This window comes from Triticum dicoccoides, chromosome 1B (assembly GCF_002162155.2).
Source record: "Triticum dicoccoides isolate Atlit2015 ecotype Zavitan chromosome 1B, WEW_v2.0, whole genome shotgun sequence".
NCBI classification, from domain to species: Eukaryota; Viridiplantae; Streptophyta; class Magnoliopsida; order Poales; family Poaceae; genus Triticum; species Triticum dicoccoides.
In genome coordinates this window covers 578621876-578647352 of record NC_041381.1, presented here as the reverse complement: position 1 = coordinate 578647352, position 25477 = coordinate 578621876, and positions in this window count along the sequence as shown.

Genomic DNA, 25477 nt, shown 5'->3' with positions numbered 1-25477 from the left:
AGAAAAATTAGTATACATTTAAAGTTTTTGAGAATTATATGTGCAAGCAAGACCCTCTGTGCACGTGAAAAAGAGACATTTAGGTTCTCGGTTTCGCCTGGTATGAAGTAATCAAGCTGCTACTTTTCCATTCATTGATCGAGGGCAGCTAAGAATTTTGTGACGTTATCGTACGCCTGAAAAGGCCAACGAATTATTAAATCTACTCTCCTTTGTATTGAGGAGATTTTAAGGTATGTATTTTCGGAATATTGCCGGAAACATGAACCGTTTTTTAAATTCGGAATAGTTTTTTGTAAACTATGTACACTTTCAGAAAAACCTGATTTTATTTTTGAAACAAGAACCCCTTTAAATTTTATAAACATTTTCTGAATACACCAAATTTTTTATAAAAACATGAGAATTTGTGAACTATTCTAGAACTGGAACATATGTTGGAATTTCATAACATTTTTTCAAAAATATGTATCTTTTAATATTATTTCCCATTGTGAAAATTTAACTAACACAAGAATATTTTTCAAATTTGGAGCATTTTTTAAATTGCCATTTTCTTAGTATCTCGAACAATTTTGAAAAACAATAAATCTTTTTGGAAAAATGGGAAACCTTTTTCATGTTCTGAATATTTTTGAAAATAGCAACAAAATATCGGAATTATGAACATTTTCTATAATTTTATTTTTAAATAAAATCCTGAATTATTTTGAGAATTTTATATTTATGTAATAAATTCTATAAAAATAAAATTGGAAGTTAAAAAAGATATAGGAGAAGAAGAATAAAAATAAAAATAAAACACAAAAACAATGAAAATGGGCCAGCCCATTGTTGGTTGTCCGCTGCAAAGGTACCACTATTTGTCGCTCTGTGTGGAAAATATAATTTTAACAGCTGCCTGGGCAAAAATATAAGTGGGCTGGCTTCGCTGGGCCACAACATGTGGCCCACATATGAAATTCTGGAAAAGAGCCTTTTTGTAGCAGACAAACGCATACGAATGTAGTACCACCTCGGATAGAAAAAAAATCTTTTCGGCGGTGAACGGATGAAAAAAATTGGCGAACATGTTTTAAAATCCAATTTGATTTGGAAAATCCCATTTTATTTTGGAGAACACAAATTTTTTAGAACAAATGGAACATTTTCTAAAATGCAATTATATTTTGAATATCTCATTTTTTTGGAAAGAACAAACTTTTTTAAATAAATTAGACTGTTTTTGTTATTTTAAAAAAATTGGAATGATAAAAAGAAATTCAAGTGTCAAACTTTTTTAAATCAAAGTTCGGCATTATTTCTAAATTTTTTGGAATTCGGAATTATTTCTAAAAATTGAACAAATAAATCAAAGTTCTGATTTTTTAAATTTTGTATTTAAGAAAAAAGTTAAGAAAATAATGCTATAGAAAATAAAATAAAATAATAAATAGATGAAGAACGAAAAATAAAGTCGAAATAAAACACAAAAAAAAATGAAAACGGGCTGGGACAGCCTTGGGCCATGTGCGATGGTCAGACTATTTGTCGCCCTCTGCGGTAAATAGGATTTTCCTAGCAGTGTGCGCAGGGAAATAAGTGGGCTGGCTTTGACGGGCCACAATGTGCACGAACCATGTACGAAAATTGAGTTTTCTTTTCTAGCAAACGGAGGCACAAACATTTAGTACCACCTCGGATAGGGAAAAAATCTTTTTGGTGGTGAACGGATAAAAAAATGGAGAAACGCACCTTACTTTATTAGTAGGTATAGATATTGGTGTTAAGGTTTGTGATTCTCTATTAAAGGACAAAAGTCAATAGTTATGCAATGAAATTACATCATATTTGTGGTGCATTATTCAGCGTTAGTTATGCTTAATGCTTGCTTATGAGATTTTTCGTTTCTTGGTTGGACGCTTCCCAATCTTTTGCCAGCCTTCATTTGCACTAAGTATGATCACTACTTGTGCATCCAAAATCCTTTAAACCAGTTTTTGCCACATGAGTCCACTATACCTACCTAAATGCGGTATTTCTGTGCCGTTCTTAAAAAAATTGTATGTGCCATCTCTAATTTTCAAAATAAATTTCTCTTTTGTGTGCTCGTACCGCTCATGAAATGGTAGGGGTGGATGATATATTTCCATGCTAGATATGTTATTCTCAAGATGAGTGTTTATTCACTTGTGATTGCATGAGAATACGACAAAGGTATTAGGGATGCCCAATCCCGACATGAAAAATGAATTTACTTTATGTTGTCAAATAATAAATTCCTTGGAAAGTGTTGGTATGCAGCGCATCCGTGGATACAGTTAGCCATGGAAAGTGAAAGTATGGTGGAAAAAGGAATAAACTTTATTTTCTGTTTGGGAACCGCCTATGATATATCTAGCATGGAAAGTATTGGGAACTACTTGATCGTTTTCGTTGACAGGAAAAGCAATGCCACCCAAAATGTTTTATCTCTATCTTTTTCGCTTTGAGCTCTAGCACCTCTACAAATTCCTACTTCCCTCTACGAAGGTCCTTTATTTTACTTTACGCAATTTTTATTTTACTTGAGTCTCCATCTTCTCTTATAAAGCACCAACTAAGGGGCACTATGATCGTACTTGAGCATTGGTGTAGCTAATATGGGAGTGTATTTCATGAATGGATCAATGATTGAGCATAATGGGCTAGGGATAACTTGCATTAGTGTTGATATTTTGAAAGACATGGTTGCTTGTTGATATGCTTGATTATTAAAGTCTTCATGTCAAAACTAGACTATTGCTTTGAACCATATAAAAGTCCAAATGTCCATGCTACAAAGAAAAGAATATGTGATGAACATGTTAGGCAGCATTCCACATCAAAATTTTTGTTTTTATCATTTACCTACTCAAGGACGAGCAGAAATTAAGCTTGGGGATACGTCTCCAACTATCTATAATTTTTGATTGTTCCATGATGTTATATTATCATTCTTGGATGTTTTACAATCATTTTATAGAAACTTTATATCATTTTTTGGGACTAACCTGTTGACATAGTGCCAAGTGCCAGTTGCTGTTTTCTCCTTGTTTTTTACATTGCAGGAAATCAATATCAAACAGAGTCCAAACGCAGCAAAACTTTTTGTGTATTTTTTTTGGACTAGAAGACATCCAGTGGGCCAAAGAAGTACTGAAGAGGCCCCCTGAGGTGAGCACAAGACACATGGGCATCCCTGGAGGCCCAGGCGCTCCCTGGTGGGTTGTGCCCACCTCGGTGAACTCCCGCACCGCCTCTTTGCTCTATAAATACCCCAATATTCTAGAAACCCTAGCGGAGTTGACGAAAATCAATTCTAGCCACCCACAAGTTCCAGAACCACCAGATCCAATCTAAACACCATCATGGAGGGGTTCATCATCCTCATTGGTGCCTCTCCGATGATGCGTGAGTAGTTCATTGTAGACCTACGGGTCCGTAGTTAGTAGCTATATGGCTTACTCTCTCTCTCTCTCTCTCTATCTCTCTCTCTCTCTCTTGATTCTCAATACAATGGTCCCTTGGAGATCTATTTGATGTAACTTTTTTTGCGATGTGTTTGTTGGGATCCGATGAAATTTGAGTTTATGATCAGATCTATGTTTTTATCCATGAAAGTTATTTGAGTCTTTTGATCTTTTATATGAATGATTACTTATAGGCTCGTATTTCTTCTTTGAATCTTTGGTTTAGTAAGGCCAACTAGATCAATTTTTATTGCCATGTGAAGAGGTGCTTTGTGATGGATTCAATCTTACGGTGCTTGATCCCAGTGACAGAAGGGGAACTGACATGTATGTATTGTTGCTATTAAGGATAACAAGATGGGGTCTATTTCTGCATAAATAGATCTTGTCTGCATCATGTCTCCATTTTCCATGAACTTAATACACTAGATACATGCTGGATAGCGGTCGATGTGTGGAGTAATAGTAGTAGATGCAGGCAGGAGTCCGTCTACCAATCTTGGACGTGATGCCTATATAATGATCATTGCCTGGATATCATCATGATTATTTGAAGTTCTATTAATTGCCCAACAGTAATTTGTTTACCCACCATATGCTATTTTTCTCAAGAGAAGCCACTAGTGAAATCTATGACCACTGGGTCTCTTCTTAATCTTATTTTCCTTTGAGATCTATTTTTAGTAATTTATTTTATCTCGCGTTCTGATACGTCTCCAACATATCTACTTTTCCAAACTCTTTTGCCCTTGTTTTAGACTCTAATTTGCATGGAACTAACCCGGACTAACGTTGCTTTCAGCAGAATTGCCATGGTGTTATTTTTGTGCAGAAATAAAAGTTCTCTGAATGACTTGAAACTTCACAGAGGCACTTTTTGGAATTAACAAAAAATAGTGGCGAAAGAATCAGCTAAAGGGGGACCACACCCTGGCCACGAGGGTGGAGGGTGCGCCCTACCCCCTCGGCGCGCCCCCTACCTGTGGGCCCCATGGACCTCCACCGACCTCAACTCCAACTCCATATATTCACATTCGGGGAGAAAAAAATCAGAGAGAAGGATTCATCTCGTTTTACGATACGAAGCCACCGCCAAGCCCTGTTCTTCCTCGGGATGGCTGATCTGGAGTTCGTTCGGGCCTCCAGAGAGGGGAATCCGTCGCCATCGTCATCATCAACCATCCTCCGTCACCAATTTCATGATGCTCACTGCCGTGCGTGAGTAATCCCATCATAGGCTTGCTAGATGGTGATGGGTTGGATGAGATTTACCATGTAATCGAGTTAGTTTTGTTAGGGTTTGATCCCTAGTATCCATTATGTTCTAAGATTGATGTTGTTATGACTTTGCCATGCTTAATGCTTGTCACTAGGGCCCAAGTGCCATGATTTCAGATCTGAACCTATTATGTTTTCATGAATATATGAGTGTTCTTGATCCTATCTTGCATGTTATAGTCACCTACTACGTGTTATGATCCGGCAACCCCGGAGTGACAATAGTCGGGACACTTCCTGGTGATGACCATAGTTTGAGGAGTTCATGTATTCACTAAGTGCTAATGCTTTGGTCCAGTACTCTATTAAAAGTAGTCCTTGATATCCCTTAGTTTCCGTTAGGACCCCGCTGCCACGGGAGGGTAGGACAAAAGATGTCATGCAAGTTCTTTTCCATAAGCACGTATGACTATATTCGGAATACATGCCTACATTATATAGATGAACTGGTGCAAGTTCTCTGCCACCCAATGTTATAACTGTTGCATGATGAATGCTGAGGGAGTCCTGGACTAGGGGGTGTCCGGATAGCCGAACTATCATCATCGGCCGGACTCCAAGACTACGAAGATACCAGATTGAAGACTTCATCCCGTGTCCGGATGGGACTTTCCTTGGCATGGAAGTCAAGCTTGGCGATACGGATATGTAGATCCCCTACCATTGTAACCGACTTTGTGTAACCCTAGCCCTCTCCGGTGTCTATATAAACCGGATGGCTTTAGTCCGTAGGACGAAGAACAATCATACCATAGGCTAGCTTCTAGGGTTTAGCCTCCTTGATCTCGTGGTAGATCTACTCTTGTAACACACATCATCAATATTAATCAAGCAGGACGTAGGGTTTTACCTCCATCAAGAGGGCCCGAACCTGGGTAAAGCATCGTGTCCCTTGTCTCCTGTTACCATCCGCCTAGACGCACAGTTCGGGACCCCCTACCCGAGATCCGCCGGTTTTGACACCGACATTGGTGCTTTCATTAAAAGTTCCTCTATGTCGTCACCGATAGGCTCGATGGCTTCTCCGATCATCAACAACGACGCAGTCCAGGGTGAGACTTTCCTCCCCGGACAGATCTTCGTATTCGGCGGCTTTGCATTGCGGGCCAATTCGCTTGGCCATCTGGAGCAGATCGAAAGCTACGCCCTTGGCCGTCAGGTTAGATTTGGAAGTTTGAACTTCACGGCTGACATCCGCGGGCACTTGATCCTCGATGGATTCGAGCCACAGCCGAGCATGCCGCACTGTCACGACGAGCATTATTTAGCTCTGTAGCCGGACAGTATCCTGGAGGCCGCACTCGAGTCCGCTCCGATCTTCAATTCGGAGCCGGCTACGCAGATCGAGGACGGATGGCTAGACACCGCCTCTAGGGCTGCAACCTCTACGGCGATAGAGCCGAACACTGATCTTGTCCCTCATGAAGCCCATCACTCCGAGGTGCCGGACTCCGAGCCTCCCGCGCCCCCTCCAATCGAATCTGGTTGGGCGCCGATCATGGAGTTCACCACGGCGGACATCTTTCAACACTCACCTTTTGGCGGCATCTTGAGTTTGCTAAAATATCTCTCATTATCTGGACAGCCCTGGCCGGACTGCCGTCAGGACGGTTGGGATGCGGACGACGAAGAAATTCAAAGCCCACCCACCACCCACTTAGTAGCCACTGTCGACGATCTAACCGACATGCTAGACTATGACTCCGAAGACATCGATGGTATGGACGACGATGCCCGAGACGACCAAGAACCAGCGCCTACCGGGCACTGGAAAGCCACCTCATCATATGACATATACATGGTGGATATCCCAAAGGATGGGAATGGCGAAGGAATAGCGGAGGATGACCCCTCCAAGAAACAGCCCAAGCGCCGGCCTCAGTGGCGCCGCTCTAAATCCCGCCACAGCAAGAATGAAGATTCCGGCACCGGAGATAATAACACCCCAGATAGTGCCGAAGACAACCCACTCCAGCAAGATTCAGCATGGGAGGACGGAGACGCCAGCCCTCATGAGAGAGCGGCAGAAGAAGAGGTAGAGGATTATATGCCTCCCTCCGGAGACGAGGCAAGCCTCGACGACGACGAATTCGTCGTGCCTGAGGATCCCGTCGAACAAGAGCGTTTTAAACGCAGGCTTATGGCCACGGCAAACAGCATCAAGAAAAAGCAGCAACAGGTTAGAGCTGATCAAGATCTGCTAGCCGACAGATGGACTGAAGTCCTCGCGGCCGAAGAGCATGAGCTCGAACGCCCCTCCAAAAGCTACCCCAAACGCAAGCTGCTCCCCCGATTAGAGGAGGAGGCATATGAACCTGCATCACCAGCAGATAATACGGCTGACCGACCACCCCATGGTCGCGATAGAGAGGCCTCTAGGCCCTTCACTAGAACCGTACCCCGGCATCGCTCAAAAAGCACAAGGCCACAGGGGAACGCTCCGGACTTGTGAGATATATTGGAGGATAAGGCAAGACAATCAAGATCGATCTATGGATCGCGTGGGCGCCCCATGATATGTGACAACAACCGTCGCGCCGGACACAGTAAGTCCGGCCGGGCCGAACAAAATAGAAAAAGCTCTTTTGAGCTCCGTCGTGATATCGCCCAGTACAGAGGCGCCGCACACCCACTATGCTTCACAGATGAAGTAATGGATCATCAAATCCCCGAAGGGTTTAAACCCGTGAATATTGAATCTTACGATGGCACAACAGACCCCACGGTTTGGATCAAAGACTATCTCCTTCACATCCACATGGCCCGCGGTGATGATCTTCACGCCATCAAATATCTCCCACTCAAGCTTAAAGGACCAGCCCGGCATTGGCTTAATAGCTTGCCAGCAGAGTCAATTGGGAGTTGGGAAGACCTGGAAGCCGCATTCCTCGATAACTTCCAAGGCACGTATGTGCGACCACCAGACGCTGACGACCTAAGCCATATAATTCAGCAGCCAGACGAATCGGCCAGACAATCCTGGACACGGTTCTTAACCAAGAAAAACCAAATCGTCGACTGTCCGGATGCGGAGGCCCTCGCGGCCTTCAAACATAACATCCGCGACGAGTGGCTTGCCCGGCACCTGGGACAGGAAAAGCCGAAATCCATGGCAGCCCTCACATCACTCATGACCCGCTTCTGCGCGGGTGAGGACAACTGGCTAGCACGCAGCAACAACCTCAGCAAAAATTCTGGCAGTCCGGATAGCAACGACCGTAATGGCAGGTCGCCTCGCAACAAAAACAAACGCTGCATTAACGGCGATAATAGTGAAGATACGGCAGTCAATGCCGGATTTAGAGGCTCTAAACCCGATCAGCGAAAAAAACCATTCAAAAGAACTACTCTGGGTCCGTCCAATTTAGACCGAATACTCGACCACTCGTGTCAGATACACGGCACCCCCAAAAAGCTAGCCAACCACACCAACAGGGACTGTTGGGTATTCAAGCAGGCAGGCAAGTTAATTGCCGAAAACAATGACAAGGGGCTGCATAACGATAACAAGGAAGAGACCCGACCGCCGAACAACAGAGGACAGAAGGGTTTCCCCCCACAGGTGCGGACGGTGAACATGATATACGCAACACACATACCCAAAAGGGAGCGGAAGCGTGCACTCAGGGATGTATACGCGATGGAGCCAGTTGCCCCGAAGTTCAATCCATGGTCCTCCTGCCCGATCACTTTTTACCAAAGGGACCACCCCACCAGCATCCGCCATGGCGGATTCGCCGCATTGGTTTTAGACCCAATCGTCGATGGATTTCACCTCACCAGAGTCCTGATGGACGGTGGCAGCAGCCTGAATCTGCTTTATCAGGATACAGTGCGCAAAATGGGCATAGACCCCTCAAGGATTAAACCTACCAAGACGACCTTTAAAGGCGTCATACCAGGTGTAGAAGCCAATTGTACAGGCTTAGTTACACTGGAAGTGGTCTTCGGATCCCCGGATAACTTCCGAAGCGAGGAGTCAATCTTCGACATAGTTCCATTCTGCAGCGACTATCATGCTCTGCTCGGACGTACCGCGTTTGCAAAGTTCAACGCGGTGCCGCACTACGCATACCTCAAGCTCAAGATGCCAGGCCCTCGAGGAGTCATCACGGTCAACGGAAACACTGAACGCTCTCTCCAAATGGAGGAACATACAGCGGCTCTCGCGGCATAAGTACAGTGCAACCTCTTAACGCAATTCTCGAGTCCGGCCGTTAAGCGACCGGACACGGCTAAACGCGCCCAGAGTAACCTACAACAAGACCACCTGGCACGTTCCGAGCACGCGTAGCAGTGCAGCCCCAACCCCATCCCCTGCAAAACGTCAGGATAGGTCCTTCGCGTACACCATTATGCTTTGGAGATACCATGGGCATGGGGAGAGGGGCACGACCACGATAGGCCCAGAATGCGGCTCAACCACACCAGGGGCTCTCAAGTGTGTCGTTCTTTTTTTTTCTTTTTCCTATTTATTTTTACCCACAGGACTCCGTTCGTCAGAGGCCCTGTCCGGCAGCAGACCTACCGAACTCACGATGCAACAGCCAGGGAAGGAGAAAGGCTACAACGAATATCCAGGTGGTCTCCATTACGAGCATTAAATCTGTTTTATACACCATTCCGCAGCCTACCCCTGGAGGGGGACATGTTTAATAGTCTCATCCCTTGCTTATCGCACTATTTGTATCGTTCTGCACTCACATCAGTTTTTCTTGAATAAGTAATGCAGCACCTTTTTGCTTCCAATTGCATTTCTTTCTTATACATATGTTCATTTATGACATGTTGCATCCGTACATTTTGGTACGGCTAAACACACCAGGGGCTTATGTTTCCCGCATCATGGTGTGATAAGTCCGAACACTTTCACAAGTGCGGCACCCCGAACTTATAGCATTATATGCATCGGCTCCGAATCATGTCTTGGGTCAATAGTTGGGTTTGCCCGGCTCCCATGTTTTGGTACCTTACGTTCCGTTGTATCGGCTAAGGTAGCACTGGGAGAACCACTGCGATTGTGCCCCAGTTGAGCTAGGCGAGCGCCTTAGTGGAGAAAGCTAAAACTGACCGTCATGATGAGGCGAGAGTCGGTCGCTGTTCGAGAGGTTTTTTGCGAGTCCCTAAAGACTTATGCCGCTTAGAGCGAGGAGCCGGCTTTGTCCGGCCCAGGCGTGGATAGCGCCCCAAATTCAGCCTTCCGAATACTAGGGGCTTTGCCGAAATTTAAAATTATAGAATTCTATGGCTAAGTGAGAGTGTTCAAGCATTATAAGTCCGGTTGCCTTGTTTGTTGTGTTGAGCGCCTCCCTAGATGGACCCAAAAATGGGAACAAGAGTGCTCAAATTTATCCCGAACACCCCAGCACTCGTGGCATGGGGGCTGAAGCCGACAACTTGCCATCTCTCATATTTGATAAACAGCCGCACAGAAGGTAACATTTTAAATTAAGAAGCTTTGCTTAGCGCATATGAACTAAGTTTTCAGCGCACAGGATAGCAAAATGCAAGTCTACTCAAATATTACATCTTTGGAGCACTCACCCGCAATAATGCGGGCACCCTTCAGAACACTCTTATAATACATCTTGGGCGTGCGATTCTCCTTGCCCTGCGGTGGCGCGTCCGTCACAAGCTTCTGAGCATCCATCTTGCCCCAGTGCACCTTTGCGCGGGCAAGGGCCCGACGGGCACCTTCAATACAGGCGGAGTGCTTGATGACTTCAACCCATGGACACGCATCCACCAGCCGCCGCACCAGGCCGAAGTAGCTCCCAGGCATGGCCTCCTTAGGCCATAGCCGAACTATGAGGCCCTTCATGGCCTGTTCGGCCACCTTGTGGAGCTCGACCAGCTGCTTCAGCTGGTCGCTAAGGGGCACCGGATGTCCGGCCTCAGCATACTAAGACCAGAAGACCTTCTCCGTCGAGCTCCCCTCCTCGGCCCTGTAGAAAGCGGCAACATCGGACACGCTGTGGGGCAGATCTGCGAACGCTCCTGGAGAGCTCCGAATTCCGGTAAGTGATAGGTAATTCACACTCACATGCTTACTTTGCATGAAAAATGCCTTACCCGCCGCTATTTTCTTCAACGCCTCGACTTCCTGGAGGGCCTTATAGGCTTCTGCCTTAGCGGCTTTGGCACTCTCAAGAGCCGTTGCAAGCTCGGACTCTCGAGTCTTCGAGTCACGCTCCAAACTCTCGTGTTTTTCCACGGGAGCCTGGAGCTCTTGCCGTACCTCCGCAACCCGCGCCTCCTGCCTCTCTCGCTCGGTGCATTCCACGACCGCATTACGTTCGGCCGCGGACACCGCCTCCTTCAGGGTTGCCACCTCGCTTGTGGCCCCTGCAATACCCACGTTATCCTTGTCATTCTTCTTGCAACCAAAATCCTTTTTGGTAAGGTACATTTTTAATAAGGTGTTACTCACCTTCATTGTCCTAGAGCTGCTTCTTGGCACGGCCAAGCTCATTCTCGGACCACTCAAGGCTTTGCTTCAAAGTATTGACCTCCGCAGTCAGTGCGGCAGAGGTCAGCAGCACAACTTGCAATCCCATATTGACATATTTTTTAGGACTCCTGCCTATATCTTTTTAGATCCTCAGTCCGGCTTTTCTTTCCGAACACCGAACCGAGCATCAGGGGCTACTCTCTATGCGGTACTATTTTACATATATCGAAATTCTTACCTCAAAGCCTGTTAGAAGGCTGCTTCAGGCTTCGGTCAGCCCACTCGTGGCGAGCTGAACCTTCTGAATCACCGCACTCATAATAGTGCGGTATTCCTCTTCGATGGAGGCGCCATTGAGCGCCTCCAGCAAGTTATCCGGCGCCTCCGGTTGGATGGAGGCTGCCGGCGTCACGGTCTTGCCCTTCTTACGAAGGGGCCGCCCGCCGGACTCCGGAGCCACTATGGGTTCCGGGGCCGAGTCCGGTGCAAAGTTCGGGAGGTTGTTCTGCGACACCTCCGGGGCCTCCTCCTCCTGGTAGGTCCCCTCCCGGGATCCCACCTCGGCATCGTCCGCATCGCGGGGGGTGGAGGCGGTCGGAAGGCAATCCATATCCGACGCACCCAAGGACCCGCTCGACGAAGCGGGAAGATCATCCTTGGGCGGACTGCAGGGTTGTATGCGGCATAAGAAAGACACCATGTGGCGAAAAGAAAAATCATGAAGTTATTCGGGAGTCCGGATACTTACGATCTCGTCAGGGGCCTGGCCCTTGGAGGCCAATCCTCGTCGTCGTCGCCGGCGTTGGCAGAGCAGTCCGGGAGAAGAGTCCTTCCCTTCTTGGACCCTTCGGCCTCCCTCGTTGGTGAGGCCTTCCTTTTATTCCCTCCCCCCGCTAGGGGAGAGGCTTTCTTCTTCTCCTCCTCACCTTTGTGGGAGGAGTCTGCTTCAGAGTCATCATCCGATAACACCTGAAAACGGGAACTCTTCCGAGTGCCCGTGGCCTTCTTCTTGGCCTTCTTCTCCAGCACCACGTGGGGTGCCGGAACCAGCAGCCCCGTTAAGCGGGCGTCCGCTGGGTCCTCTGGTAATGGGGCCGGACAGATAGTCTGTTCGGCCTTCTCCAGCCAGTCCTGTCAAAGGAGAGGGAGTTTAGATCCCGCATAGAGTCAAACTATGGAAAACAAGCGTCCCGTAAAGGGCAAAATCGCTTACCTCGTCAGCTGGACGCTGCAAGCTGAATCCGCGATCTTCGGTAGCGGATGCGGGGGCCTCGGCACCCTTAAACAACACCCTCCAGACATCTTCGTATGTAGTGTCGAAGAGCCCGCTCAAAGTCTGGTGCTGCGCCGGATCGAACTCCCACATATTGAAGCCCCGTCGTTGGCACGGGAGAATCCGGCGGATGAGCATGACCTGGACTAGTTGACAAGTTTGAGCTTCTTGTCCACTAGCTTTTGGATGTAGGCTTGGAGTCCGGTCAGCTCCTCCGAATCACCCCATGTCTGGCCGCTCTCTTTCCAGGAGGTGAGCCATGTGGGGATGCCAGATCTGAATTCAGGGGCCGCTACCCATTCAGGGTCACGCGGCTCGGTGATGTAGAACCACCCCGATTGCCACCCCTTTGTCGGGGAAACTGATCCACGAACACCTATGGAACCGGCGGACCGAGCCCCTTTCGGTTCGGCGGGGGGCGGAGGTCGCACGAAGAGCAGATCGAGGCGAAGCACACGAGCAGTTTACCCAGCTTCGGAGCTCTCCGGAGAGATAATACTCCTACTGCTGCTTGTCTGATCGTATTGTGTTCTTGCCCCAGAGAGCTAAGTGTTTTTCTGGCTTCCAACCCAGCCTTCCGAACCCCCTCTACGTTGCGCATGGGCCTCCTTTTATATGCTCAAGGGGTCACCGACAGGTGGCAATGCAGAGAAGGGTAAAAATGTAAAAAGGGGTGGTGGCTGGTACAGCTACCTATACAATGTACTCTACCTAACCCTGACGGCAGGGGACAAGGGCATTAAATGCCCGTCTGTGTCGCCCAAACAGTGTAGAGAAGGACCGTCAGGGGCGCCACCGCCTGCCATGATGGCGATCTTGTCAGCATCGCATGCCACCGCTTACCGCTGGCTGCACAGCCTTCCGCCACGCGTGCCTGGAAAGGCCCCCAGGGCGACAGGTTGGCGGATGCGCTGGAGCATGGGCACATAGTGGCCGCTTGCCACGGCAAGCGTCTTGCCGCGGTCGTTGTCTTGTCGCGCCCGGAAGTTTGTTGCTCGCCGGGCCTTGCCGGGACGCGTGGTGCATCGCGGCAAGTTTCTTGGGATGCCTCGGTTGGCCTTCCCGGCAAGCTCCTCTTGCCGGGGCCTTGTCTTATTTACTTGAGTACTTTGTTCTTGAATGGCTCCAAAGGAGCCACGGAGTATCTTGGCGGTCACCCAGCAAGCCCTGCCATGGGGTGCTGCAACTGCCCGTGCACAAGTTCGGGATACTAGGGTACCCCTGTTCTAGTACACCGACAGGAGCCCCCGGGCCTGGGCCACACACGGTGCCGAGCGCTGTTGGGCCAGGCCCAAAATAGGGCACGGGCACGCGCGGCCCGGGTAACACCGAATCTTACTCCGTACCCACAGCGCCCTCCCCCAATGGCACGCGTTGAATGCGGCATCGTGGGAGAGATCGTGGGTGGTTTCTTTATTCGGAAGGGCGAAACGTCCGCCCCCTCCCCCTTTATAAGTAGGGGAAACAGGGGAAGTTCGCCCATCTTGCCGTTTGTTGCTCCAACTCCAAAAATCTCCGCCGCTCCCCCTTCTTCTCGAAGCAGAAAGAGAGCAGCGCTCCGCCCTCCGTCGCCACCAGCACCACCAACGCCGTCGATCTCCCCTGCCACCTCCGCCATGGCTCCAAAAGCCGACAAGGGGAAGGGCGTGAAGTCGGCCGAGGCGCAGCGGCTCGCGGTGCTGCGGGAGGAGCGGGCCATCTTCCCCCCTCAGCTCGGCGCCAAGGAGCTGAGGGAATACTATTACCTCTTCTGGTCGACGGAGACGCGAGCGCATCCGCGCACGAGGGTACTCCCGGCCGCTGCTTCAGAGCTGGCTCCAAACGGGTACCCCTTCTTCGTGTTGTTCTTCTATTGAGGGCTCTGCCCGCCCTTCTCGGAATTCTTCTGCGACATTATGAACACCTACGGGCTCCGCCTCCTTGATTTCACCCCCAACGCCGTCCTGACCATGGCAGTTTTCGCACATCTGTGCGAAAACTTTGTCGGAGTCCACCCAAACGTAGCCCTCTTCCGCCATTTCTTTATGCCCCGAGTCGAGAGAGGAGAGCCCCTTGCCGGAGGAATCGCCTGGATCTCGAGAGTCGGCAAGAAAGAAGCTTATCTGGAGGGAGAGCTTCGCAGCAAATGGGAGGAGTGGAGAGAGGAGTGGTGCTGGATCGTCGAGGAGAACCCGCAGCCGTTCACTGCCGTGCGCCAAGCCCCAATAGTACGCGGCAACGATTGGAGCAACGTGGCCCCGGATGATGACATGCTAAAGATCGCCGTCACCCGAATCCTTCGCCTCATGCTTGCCGGGCTCACTGTAGGCGCCGTTGGCGCAGATTTCCTTCATCCCCGCATCGCCCCCCTGCAGGAGAGAGGGAGACCCGCCTGGGAGTTCAGGAACTCGGCGGATATCATGAGGTTGCGCCCGGGCCTCAATTTCAACTTCACCGTCCTGGAGCTGGATGCGATGCTCCTGGAGCTGTTCAAACGCGATCCTCAGCATCCATTTATGTTGCCGAGGAGCGTTGTTCCATTGTGCAACAATTCTTCGCTCGACCGGATCCGCGCGATGATGTTGTTGTGCGATTCGCACGAAATCGCCCCAACTTGGCAAGAGCATGTGGATGACGTCGTGCGGGCGTTCTTCGATAGCCTGGAGGAAGTGCCTATCCGCGCCGATGAGCAGAAGAGCCTTACCCGTGACACTACCGACGCGGAGCTGCAGCGCATCGCCACTAGGACGGAAGAGGCTGCGGCAGCAGCTGCCGCTGGCGAGTTCGGGTTCACCGTGGAGGAGGCAGAGGCAGCAGAGGCGGCAAGCCTTGCCGAGCGCGAGGAGTTTGCCGGCGAGGAAGATCTTTCCAGCCCTGAAGCTGAGCCGAGCGAGCCCGGCGAGGAAGAGCTCGAACCTTCAGACAGCTTGCCGCAAGTGGAGCCCCCGGCTGCACCAAGAAGGCGTCTCCGCAAGGCCGGGGACGTAGCGGGGTGGCAGACGGGTCAATAGCCGCCGAGCCGCGCGACACACTCTACCGCGGCAAGCACCGTTGTCACGGGAGCGCCTCACGCCGCTGCGGCAACTGGAGCGGGACCTTCCCGGTCTACCGCCACCGCCCCCGCCAAGCGGGCAAGGGAACCTACTCCTCCGCCTCGCCGCACCGGAGGGGAGCTGGACTTCAATCTCTCCGTGCTCAGCTCCGATGATGAAGAAGAAGAGTAAGATTTCTTGCTGTCCTCGTAGTTCTTCAATCTTGTTGCTTTCGTCTTGTATCTGACTTGCTTCGATCTGAATCCATTCCTTTTCGGGACGCTGGCCCAGAGAGCGGCGAAGAGAGCCAAGGCCTCGTTGATTGTCGTCGAAGACGATCCCACCGTGTCAGCAGGGGGCGTGTCTGAGCCCACCTTGACGGACCTGGCAACTACTCCCCAAAGCAGCCCCTAGCGCAGCCCCTAGCGTAAGTACATGGTTTTACTTCTTGCTGACAGGCGTGCATGGGTGCTCTTTTCTCTTACTGATATCTTGATTGTTGGATTTGTGTAGGAGCAGAGCAGCCTCACCAGGAGGGCCCGGAAGTCGCCCCCGAAGTGCCATCTGCTTCGACTACACCACCAAGGGAGGAGTCCCTGGCAAGGGAGAGCTCTCTGGCAAGGGCCAGTTCCCCGGCAAGGGACGACACCAGTGATCCTCCGGCGGTTGAGACCGCGGCTGCAGACCCTAGCCCAGGTAATCCACTTGCCTAAAAACTTGCCCTTGGGTTTTTCTTCTTCTGACTTTCTTTTTGCATATTCGCTTGACTTCTCTCCCTTCTTCGTTCTTCAGATCTATCCGCCACAGAGCCGACGGAAACCGAGGCCGCTGAAGGAGAGGCCGGCGCTGATGAGCCCGCCGGCGAAGAGGCTGCCAAGGCTGCCGCCGCAGAAGCCGGCGAGGGATCCGACGATCGTACTGACGGCCCTGAGGCCGCAGGAGCGCCAGGCTCTGCACCGACCGTCGATCCCCCCGCCGCTACCGTAGAGCCAGGCTCCGAAGAGCCACAGCCCGGCGCCTACCTGAAGGCCGGTGATGGCGTCTTCATCAAGCTCCCCTGGGCTTCGAGTTCCAGGGCGTCGGTCGAAGGAGAAACCTTTGACGGGGAGGTGCTCGCTTCCGCCGGATTGACGCTGGTTGACGCGCCAAGCAGCAGCGACGAGCCTGAAGAGGAGTGGCTGCTGCGGAAGCTGACATTGCTCTACCGCGCCCGACAAGCCAAGCTGGCCTCCCGAGAAGCGCTTGTCGCGAAGGCGGGAGTCGACATTGAGAAGCGCGCGGAGGAGCTCCGGGGTCTCAGGCAGGAGGCTCTCCGGTCCCTGGCGGAGGAGCGGGAGCAACTTCTCGAGGAGCGGAAAGCCTTCCTCCTCGAGAAGGCTAAAGCCAAAGAGAAGCAACGGCTTGTCACTGTAAACCTATTTGCGCAGGAAGGAGAGTTGGCGCAGCGCAAGGTGAACCTTGACAGCCACGAGGAGGAGCTCGCCGCGCGGGAGCTAGTGATTGGCGCCACTCTCAAGGAATCAAGGGACGCTGCCACAACTGCTGAGGTCGCCAAGAAAGAGCTGGAGGCGAAGGTGGCGCAGCTGGAGGCCAATCTCAAGACGAGTGGCGAGGAGCTTGCCGCGCTCAAGCACGAGCGCGAGAAGGATGCTGCCGCCCATGGTGAGCTGCAGGGTCTTCTCGCCGAGAGGGGCAAGGAGCTCAGCGCCGTCAAGGACTCCAACGCGGATCTCGAGCTGAAGCTGGCCACGCTGACTCAGACGCTGGACGGCGCCAAGGAGTGAGAGGTGACCTTGTCGGAGAAGATCAAGGCCGACGAGGCGCTGCTGGCGAGCATTGCCATCACCCAGAACTCATTTAGGGAGACTGTGGAACACTGGACCGAGGGTCTGGTGAATATCGCTGCAGTCATCGACGGGGAGCTGGCGCAGCTGGGGATGGAGGACTTCGGGTATTCTTCCGACGAGCATCTCCAACCCAGCGCCAAGCTCAGCTTGTTCTTCCAGGGCGTGGCGACAGCCCTCCAGCGGCTTCGGGAGAAGATCCCAAAGCAGCTGGCCGACGAGTTGCGCAAGATTTGCGCGGGAGATCTTCAGAAGGTGCTGGTGAAGGTGGCCTTCCGCAACCCAGGCCTCAACCTCACCAACGTCCTCAGGTCTTTGCCGCCCGACGCCGATCTGGAAGCGCTCAAGGCCCTTGTCACACCCATTGTGGACAAGGTGAGCGAGATCAAGAGGGTTGAGGGCGGTCGCGTAGACTAGGCCGCTCGTTTTATCTTTTTCCTTGTCGCTGCTGGTCATGTCATGGGAACAATGTGTTAGAGCTGCGACAAGTTATCTTGTAATATAACTTTATTTTGGATAATGATCGCTATGTTATTTCCTTTACTAGATCCCTTGCTTTGTATGTTTTACCCTACGCTTTTAGGGAACTTGTCGGCGCAGGCACCCGAGCTGCGAGCGCTGAGTGCGGGACGTCAGCAGCCTGCTGGCGGTGCCGCTCCGACAAGAAACCTTGTCGCGACTAGTTGCAGCACACTTAAGTCGTTGAGCAGACTCGAAACAAAGTAAGGGCGCAACTAGCTACGAGTTGGTTCCTCCGCGCACAGGTTTTCCATACAAAGCACAGTCGTTCGAGGAAGATAACTAAAAAATTAAAACTAATTGCTCAGACTTTGGCAACTTAGCTTATCTGTCATTTGCTTCCCGGCAAGGCGAACCTTCCTTAAACGACGCCTGGTCCACACCATTATCTTCTCCTTTCCCCCCGGCAAACTTGTGTCCGAGGGAACCTTTCTTTCCTTTGTTTTGAGAAAAAGAAAGAAGAGAAAATAAAGATATGGGGCCTTTCGGCTCGTTATCACTTACCGGAGGTAGGTGTTGCACAAACTGTCAGATAAAACATGCAAATATAAAGTAAAAAGCATGAAATTGACAAGATGTGCGGAGCACATGAGCTTTACTTATGCACGGGGTCTGCGCCCGGCTTTGTACAAAGGATTACATGCAACATCGGCAAGACTTGTACAAAAGGTGGTTGCCGGAACAGGTTCCGGCAACCGCGCCCTACGGGTAAAACTTACGAAGATGCTCAATGTTCCAGGAGTTGCTCACCGGAATGCCATCTTCGGTCTCAGGGCGGACAGCGCCAGGCCTAGTGACTCGTTTCACCCGGTAAGGGCCTTCCCACTTCGGCGTCAACTTGTTGGAATTCTTGGCGGACTGAACTCGCCGAAGAACAAGGTCGCCTTCCTCGAAGCTTCTGGCATTAACTTTGCGGCTATGGTAGCGGTGCAAAGCTTGCTGGTATCGAGCAGCTCGTACAGCAGCCTGAAGACGGTCCTCCTCAAGGAGCAGCGCGTCATCTTGTCGCAGCTGCTCTTGCTCAAGCTCATCATAAGCGAGCACTCGAGGCGACCCGTATACGAGTTCCATGGGGAGAACTGCCTCTGCTCCATAGACTAGAGCGAAAGGCGTCTGTCCAGTGGCTCGATTTGGCGTCGTCCTGATCGACCAAAGAACCACTGGCAGCTCCTCGATCTAGTTTCTTCCGCACCTGCGCAGCCTGTCGAAAGTCCTGGTCTTGAGCCCACGCAGCACTTCAGCATTTGCCCTCTCCGCTTGACCGTTGCTTCTCGGATGAGCAACAGAAGCGAAGCAGACCTTGGCGCCAAGATCTTGGACGTACTGCATGAAGGTGCGGCTCGTGAATTGCGTGCCGTTGTCGGTGATGATCCTGTTAGGGGTCCCGAAATGGCAAACAATCGACCTGAAGAACTTGACTGCTGACTGTGCTGTCACCTTTCTCACTGGTTCCACTTCCGGCCACTTTGTGAACTTGTCGATAGCAACGTACAAGTACTCAAAGCCCCCGACAGCTCGGGGGAAGGGGCCGAGGATATCGAGCCCCCAGACCAAAAATGCCCAGGATAAAGGGATCGTCTGGAGAGCTTGAGCTGGTCGGTGTATCTGTTTGGAATGGAACTGGCACGCTTCACACTTGGTTACTTGTGCAGTTGCATCCTGGAGGGCTATCGGCCAAAAGAAACCTTGCCGGAATGCTTTGCCGGCGAGTGCTCTCGCGCCAATGTGGTGACCACATATGCCTCCATGTATCTCTGCCAACAGCTTTTGTCCTTCTTCCCGGCAAATACACTTCAATTTCACACCGTTGAGTCCTCTTCTGTACAGTATGTTGTCAACAAACTGGTACATACTTGACTGTCGGGCTACTTTTTCCGCTTCTTCTTGCTCTTCGGGAAGTTCTCCTGTCTGAAGGAAACGGACAATTTGCTGTGCCCTGGAGCTTGTGGCTCGACAACAAGGACTAAAGGCACATCTGCTGCTGCGGGAACATCCGCTTCTACGGCGAGAACCTGTGGCTTAGCCGGAGCTTGATGTTCCCCGGCAAGCTTGCCGGAGCAAAACTTGTCGGGAGCGTCTGCTTCAATGGAACAAACCCTAAGGCTTGCCAGAGCAGACTGCTCCTCAGCACCCTTGGTGTTGATCTTGGGGACTTTCTTGGCGGCGGCTTCGGGGAGCTCGGCCGGAAAGTAGTCTCCAGAAACCAACTTCCTCTTCTTGCTCTGTCCAGTTGATGGTGTTACGGACGGTTGAGTCAGCTTGAGCACAAATATTCCTGGTTCCACAGGTAACTTAAGTGCGGCGCACTTTGACAGGCCGTCAGCAATGTTGTTCTGAGCTCTTAGAACATGTTCCATCTGTAGGCCGTCAAAGTGCTCTTCTAGCTTTCTCACTTCATCAACATAAGCTTCCATCAATGGACTCTGATAATTCTTGTTCACTTGGCGGACGACAAGCTGTGAGTCACCCCTGACAATGAGCTTCTTAATCCCAAGGTCTGCCGCGATCCTGAGACCAGCAAGCAAGCCTTCATACTCTGCAGTATTGTTCGTTGCTTGCTCCTTGGGAAAGTGCATCTGGACTACATACTTGAGGTGCTCTTCGGTGGGTGCGACAAGTAGTGAGAAGGCACCATCAAAGTACATCAGCCACTCTTTACTTGCTTCCTTGACGGGGATGCTCGTCTCCGGAATTTCTTCATCCGGTGTTGGCATCCACTCTGCTATGAACTCTGCCAATGCTCTGCTTTGGATAGTTGAAGTGCTTTCAAACTTGAGGCCAAAGCTTGATAGTTCCAGTGCCCACTCGACAATCCTGCCTGTTGCTTCTGGATTTTGCAGTATCCTCTTCAATGGAAAACGAGTGACAACTGTGATCTCATGTGCTTGGAAGTAATGGCATAGCTTTCTCGAGGCCATGAGAAGGCCGAAAAGCAATTTCTGCACACCAGAGTACCTTGACCTAGCCCCCTGCAGAAGGGAACTGACAAAGTAAACTGGGCGCTGCACCATTCTCTTCTGCATCTCCTTATGCGTCTACGCAGATCCATCTTTGTCTGGACCAGAGCTTGCCAGACAAGAGCCTGTCGGACCAGAGCTTACCGGACTAGAGCTTGTCGGTGAAGCCCCCTGCTTGTCGCTAGATGCATCTGCCGTGGTTGCTGGCCTATCATCTGCCTCCCTCTCCGCCACTAACGCAGCACTAACCACCTGATTGGTTGCCGCTATATACAGCAGCAACTTCTCTTGTGGCCTAGGTGCGACAAGTGTTGGAGTAGAGGACAGGTATCTCTTCAAGTCCTGCAGCGCAGCCTCCGCTTCCGGAGTCCATTTCATTGGACCTGCCTTTTTCAAAATTTTGAAAAACGGCAGGGCGCGCTCAGCAGATCTAGAGATAAACCTGCTGAGAGCAGCCACGCAACCGGCAAGTCTTTGTACATCCTTGACACGCTTTGGTGCTTCAATCTGTTCAATGGCCTTGATCTTGTTGCGATTGGCTTCAATTCCCCGCTGAGACACAAAGAACCCGAGAAGCTTGCCGGAGGGACTCCAAACACACACTTCTCGGGGTTCAGCTTGAGGTTGATCTTGCGCAGATTTGCAAATGTTTCGTCTAAATCTTGAATCAGGGTCGTCCTGTCTTTGCTCTTGACCACTATGTCATCCATGTAGGCTTCCACATTTCTGTGCATTTGCGGCTCAAAAGCGTGATGGACTACCCTTGCAAATGTTGAACCAACATTCTTTAAATCGAAAGGCATCCGTACGAAACAGTACGTGCCACATGGGGTGATGAATGCGGTCTTCTCCTCATCCTCTTCTGCCATGAAGATTTGATGGTATCCTGAGTATGCATCAAGAAATGAAAGCAAGTCACATCCGGCTGTGGAGTCAACAATCTGGTCGATGCGCGGCAAGGGAAATGGGTCTTTGGGACAAGCTTTATTGACATCGGTAAAATCGATACAAAGCCTCCATTTCCCGTTGGCTTTGCGCACGACTACAGGATTGGCCAACCACGTAGGATGGAGCACTCCTCTGACAAGGCCTGCTGCTTCCAACTTCTTGATTTCTTCTGCAATGAATTCTTGGCGCTCCACCGCTTGTTTCCTAACTCTTTGCTTGACGGGCCGCGCATGAGGACAGACAGCAAGGTGGTGCTCAATTACTTTCCTGGGAACACCGGGGATGTCAGACGGTTGCCACGCAAACACGTCGACGTTCGCCCGCAGGAAAGCAACGAGCGCGCTTTCCTATTTAGGGTCGAGAGTGGCACTGATGGTGAAGGTACCACCAGTGCTGTCCTCCTTGGCGGACACCTTCTTAGTCTCTGGTGGAGCTGCCATTGCCTTCTTACACTTGCCGGTGGAGCTCGATGGTGCGTCCTCGATGGTAGTGCAGCACTCCGAAGAGGTGCGCTTGCCGGGGTGGGCATCAGAACTCTTGCCGGACTTGTTCTTCTTCTTCCCCCCGGGAGCTTCAGCGGCAAGTGATTTGCGATCTGTTGCGGCTGCTGCTTCTCAGTAGATCTTGTCGGCGCAGATAAGAGCATCCTTCTTGTCGCCAGGGACAGAGATGACGCTTATCGGGTCTGGCATCTTCAGTACGTTTTATGCATAGTGAGAGGCTGCCATGAATTTGGTGAGTGCTGGACGGCCGAGTATCCCATTGTAAGGCAATGGAAAGTCAGCAACATCAAAAGTGACCCTCTCAGTCCTGAAGTTCAGCTCACTGCCAAATGTCACCAGCAACGTGATCTTTCCCTTCGGCTTGCTCCTTCCGGGATTGATTCCTTGAAATGTGCCGGTCTCTTCGAGCTCGCTGTCAGGGATCTGGAGTTTCTGGAGCACCGCGGAGGAGATCAGGTTCAAGCCGGCCCCGCTGTCAACTAGCATCTTAGTGACCTTGAGGTTGCGGATAGTTGGTGAAACCAACATCGGCAAGCACCCGACAGCAATTATGCGATCTGGGTGGTCCTCAATATCAAAGATGATAGGCGTGCTTGACCATTTGAGAGGCCTGTGTGACTCGACGGGTGGTTCTGCCGCATTGACTCCCCGCACCAATTCTTTGAGCTGGCGGTGTGAAGTATGCAGAGAAGCACCACCGTCAACGCACAGGACCTCTGTGGCTTTTTGGAACTCCCGCTCATCGGTCTCGTCATCATCCATGTCTTTGTCGTTGTCGTCATCTTCATCCTTGTCGCGGCCGTGGGGAGGTCTATCTCCTTGCCGCTGCTTGGCCTTGTCGCGGCATCCTCCTCGGTCGGGACGTTTCTTGCCGGATCCTCCAGCACCTTCCTGGGCTTTCTCCTTGTCGCGCCGCTCGTATTCAGCCTTTTGCTGCTCGACAAGCTGCTCGACCTTCTTGCAGCTCTGGAGGTCATGGCCCTTGGTGCGGTGGATCTTGCAGTACTGCTTGTTGGTGCCGTCCTGCTTGTCGGCGACCGCCACAGCCTCTGCGGCAATCTCCTTGCTGGAGCCACCAGCTTTGGCTTTCTTGGCACCACCTCCGTTGCCGGACTGCTCATCAACTAGCACCTCTTTGGCTTTCTTCTTTCTGTTATTCCGCCGCCGGTTTTTCCTTGCCGGGGCATTATCCTCACTGTCAGATCCTCCTGCTCCTATACTCTCTCCGGGGAGTCTCCTCCCTTCCTCAGCACGTGCACACTTGTCGGCCAGGGCATATAGCTCACTAACGTCTCTGATCTTGCACATCGCCATCTCCTCCCGCATCCTGCGGTTCCGCAGTTCTAATGGAACATGCTGATTACCGCGACAGGGTGGATATCTGGGATGTTATGCTGTACATTGTTGAATCTTTGAATGTACTTGCAGGGGCTCTCCTTCCTTCTGGGCGAGCAGATGAAGGTCACTCTCTTGGCCATGAGGCTTGTGGCCGCCTGTGAAGGCGCCGACAAACTGATGGCATAGATCCGCCCAAGAAGATATGGAGTTGTCCGGCAAGTGCGTGAGCCAGGATCTGACGTTGGGTTTGAGTACCAGCGGGAAGTAGTTGGCAAGAATCTTATCGTCTCGCCCTCCGGCAGCTTGCACCGCGATGGTGTAGATGCTGAGGAACTCCGACGGATGCGTCTTGCCGTCGTACTTCTCGGGTACATCCGGTTTGAAATTCTTCGTGCTGGGCCACTAGACTTGCCGCAGCTCATGAGTGAACGCAGGGTAACCTACCGCATACGGCAAGTTGCCTGGTTCCCCTGGCGCATTCATGTCAATAGAGGACCCAGCGCGGTTGTCGGATTAACGTCGCGCTTCTCTTCGGTGCTCGATGCGAGTTTGAGCGTCTTCTTGTTGTCTATCGTGAAGAACTTGGCGATGATCGCGACGAGCTCGTGGATCCGATGATGCGGTGGAGTCGCTGTCGAGGTGGATCCGGCGAGTCGGCGATCTTGGCCTTCGCGGTGGAGAGTGCATGGTGATTGCACCCCCACCAGTTTCGCCGCCACCGGCTCGCGGCTGGCAGTCCTGTCGCGGCAGCGACGTGCTCGGCTGCCATGGAGTGTCGCCGTTGGCGAAGCCGATGAGGCTCTGAATGGTGGCCCTCCATTCGTCGATCTTGTCCGACGTTGGTGGGTAATCCAGGAGCAGTTGAGCTCGCGCCAAAGCTTCCGCTGGAGTGGTGGGCGGTAGTGGTGAACGGCGCGAGGAGCGGGACATGCTCGGACTTCCAACTATGTTAGAAGGAGCAGTATCCCGTCCAGGCGACCGTGTCTCGCTCGTGCCGGCGGGTTGACGTGGATGCTGGTCTTGAGCGCCGCGAGACCCACCAACTTGATCTTGGTCCAACAAGCGTATGGTACTGCGAATACCATGACGCTGTCAGTCCTGCGCCTCCTGAGAGGGGCGCGACGGATATACGGACACCGAGGTTTGTGCAGCCTTGTCCTTGGACCTGGCAGCACCGTGAGCTTCCTCGTCGATGTCCGTTCTTCCGCCAGCGTCCATCCCACCACCTGTTTGCTCCGGTGGCGGTGGGATCGACGCGGGCGGAGCAGATGCCTCCGAAGCCTTCTTCTTCGGTGGCATGTCGATGAAGAAAATGAAGATCTAGCTCGTGTGAACGCCGGATCAGGTTCACACAATCTCGACGCCCCCCTACCTGGCGCGCCAAAGATGTCGGGGAAACTGATCCACGAACACCTATGGGACCAGCGGACCGAGCCCCTTTCGGTTCGGCGGGGGGCGGAGGTCGCACGAAGAGCAGATCGAGGCGAAGCACACGAGCAGTTTACCCAGCTTCGGAGGTCTCCGGAGAGATAATACTCCTACTGCTGCTTGTCTGATCGTATTGTGTTCTTGCCCCAGAGAGCTAAGTGTTTTTCTGGCTTACAACCAAGCCTTCCGAACACCCTCTACGTTGCGCATGGGCCTCCTTTTACATGCTCAAGGGGTCACCACCAGGTGGCAATGCAGAGAAGGGTAAAAATGTAAAAAGGGGTGGTGGCTGGTACAGCTACCTGTACAGTGTACTCTACCTAACCCTGACAGCAGGGGACAAGGGCATTAAATGCCCGTTTGTGTCTCCCAAACAGTGTAGAAAAGGACCGTCAGGGGCGCCACCGCCTGCCACGATGGGGATCTTATCAGCATCGCATGCCACCGCTTACCGCTG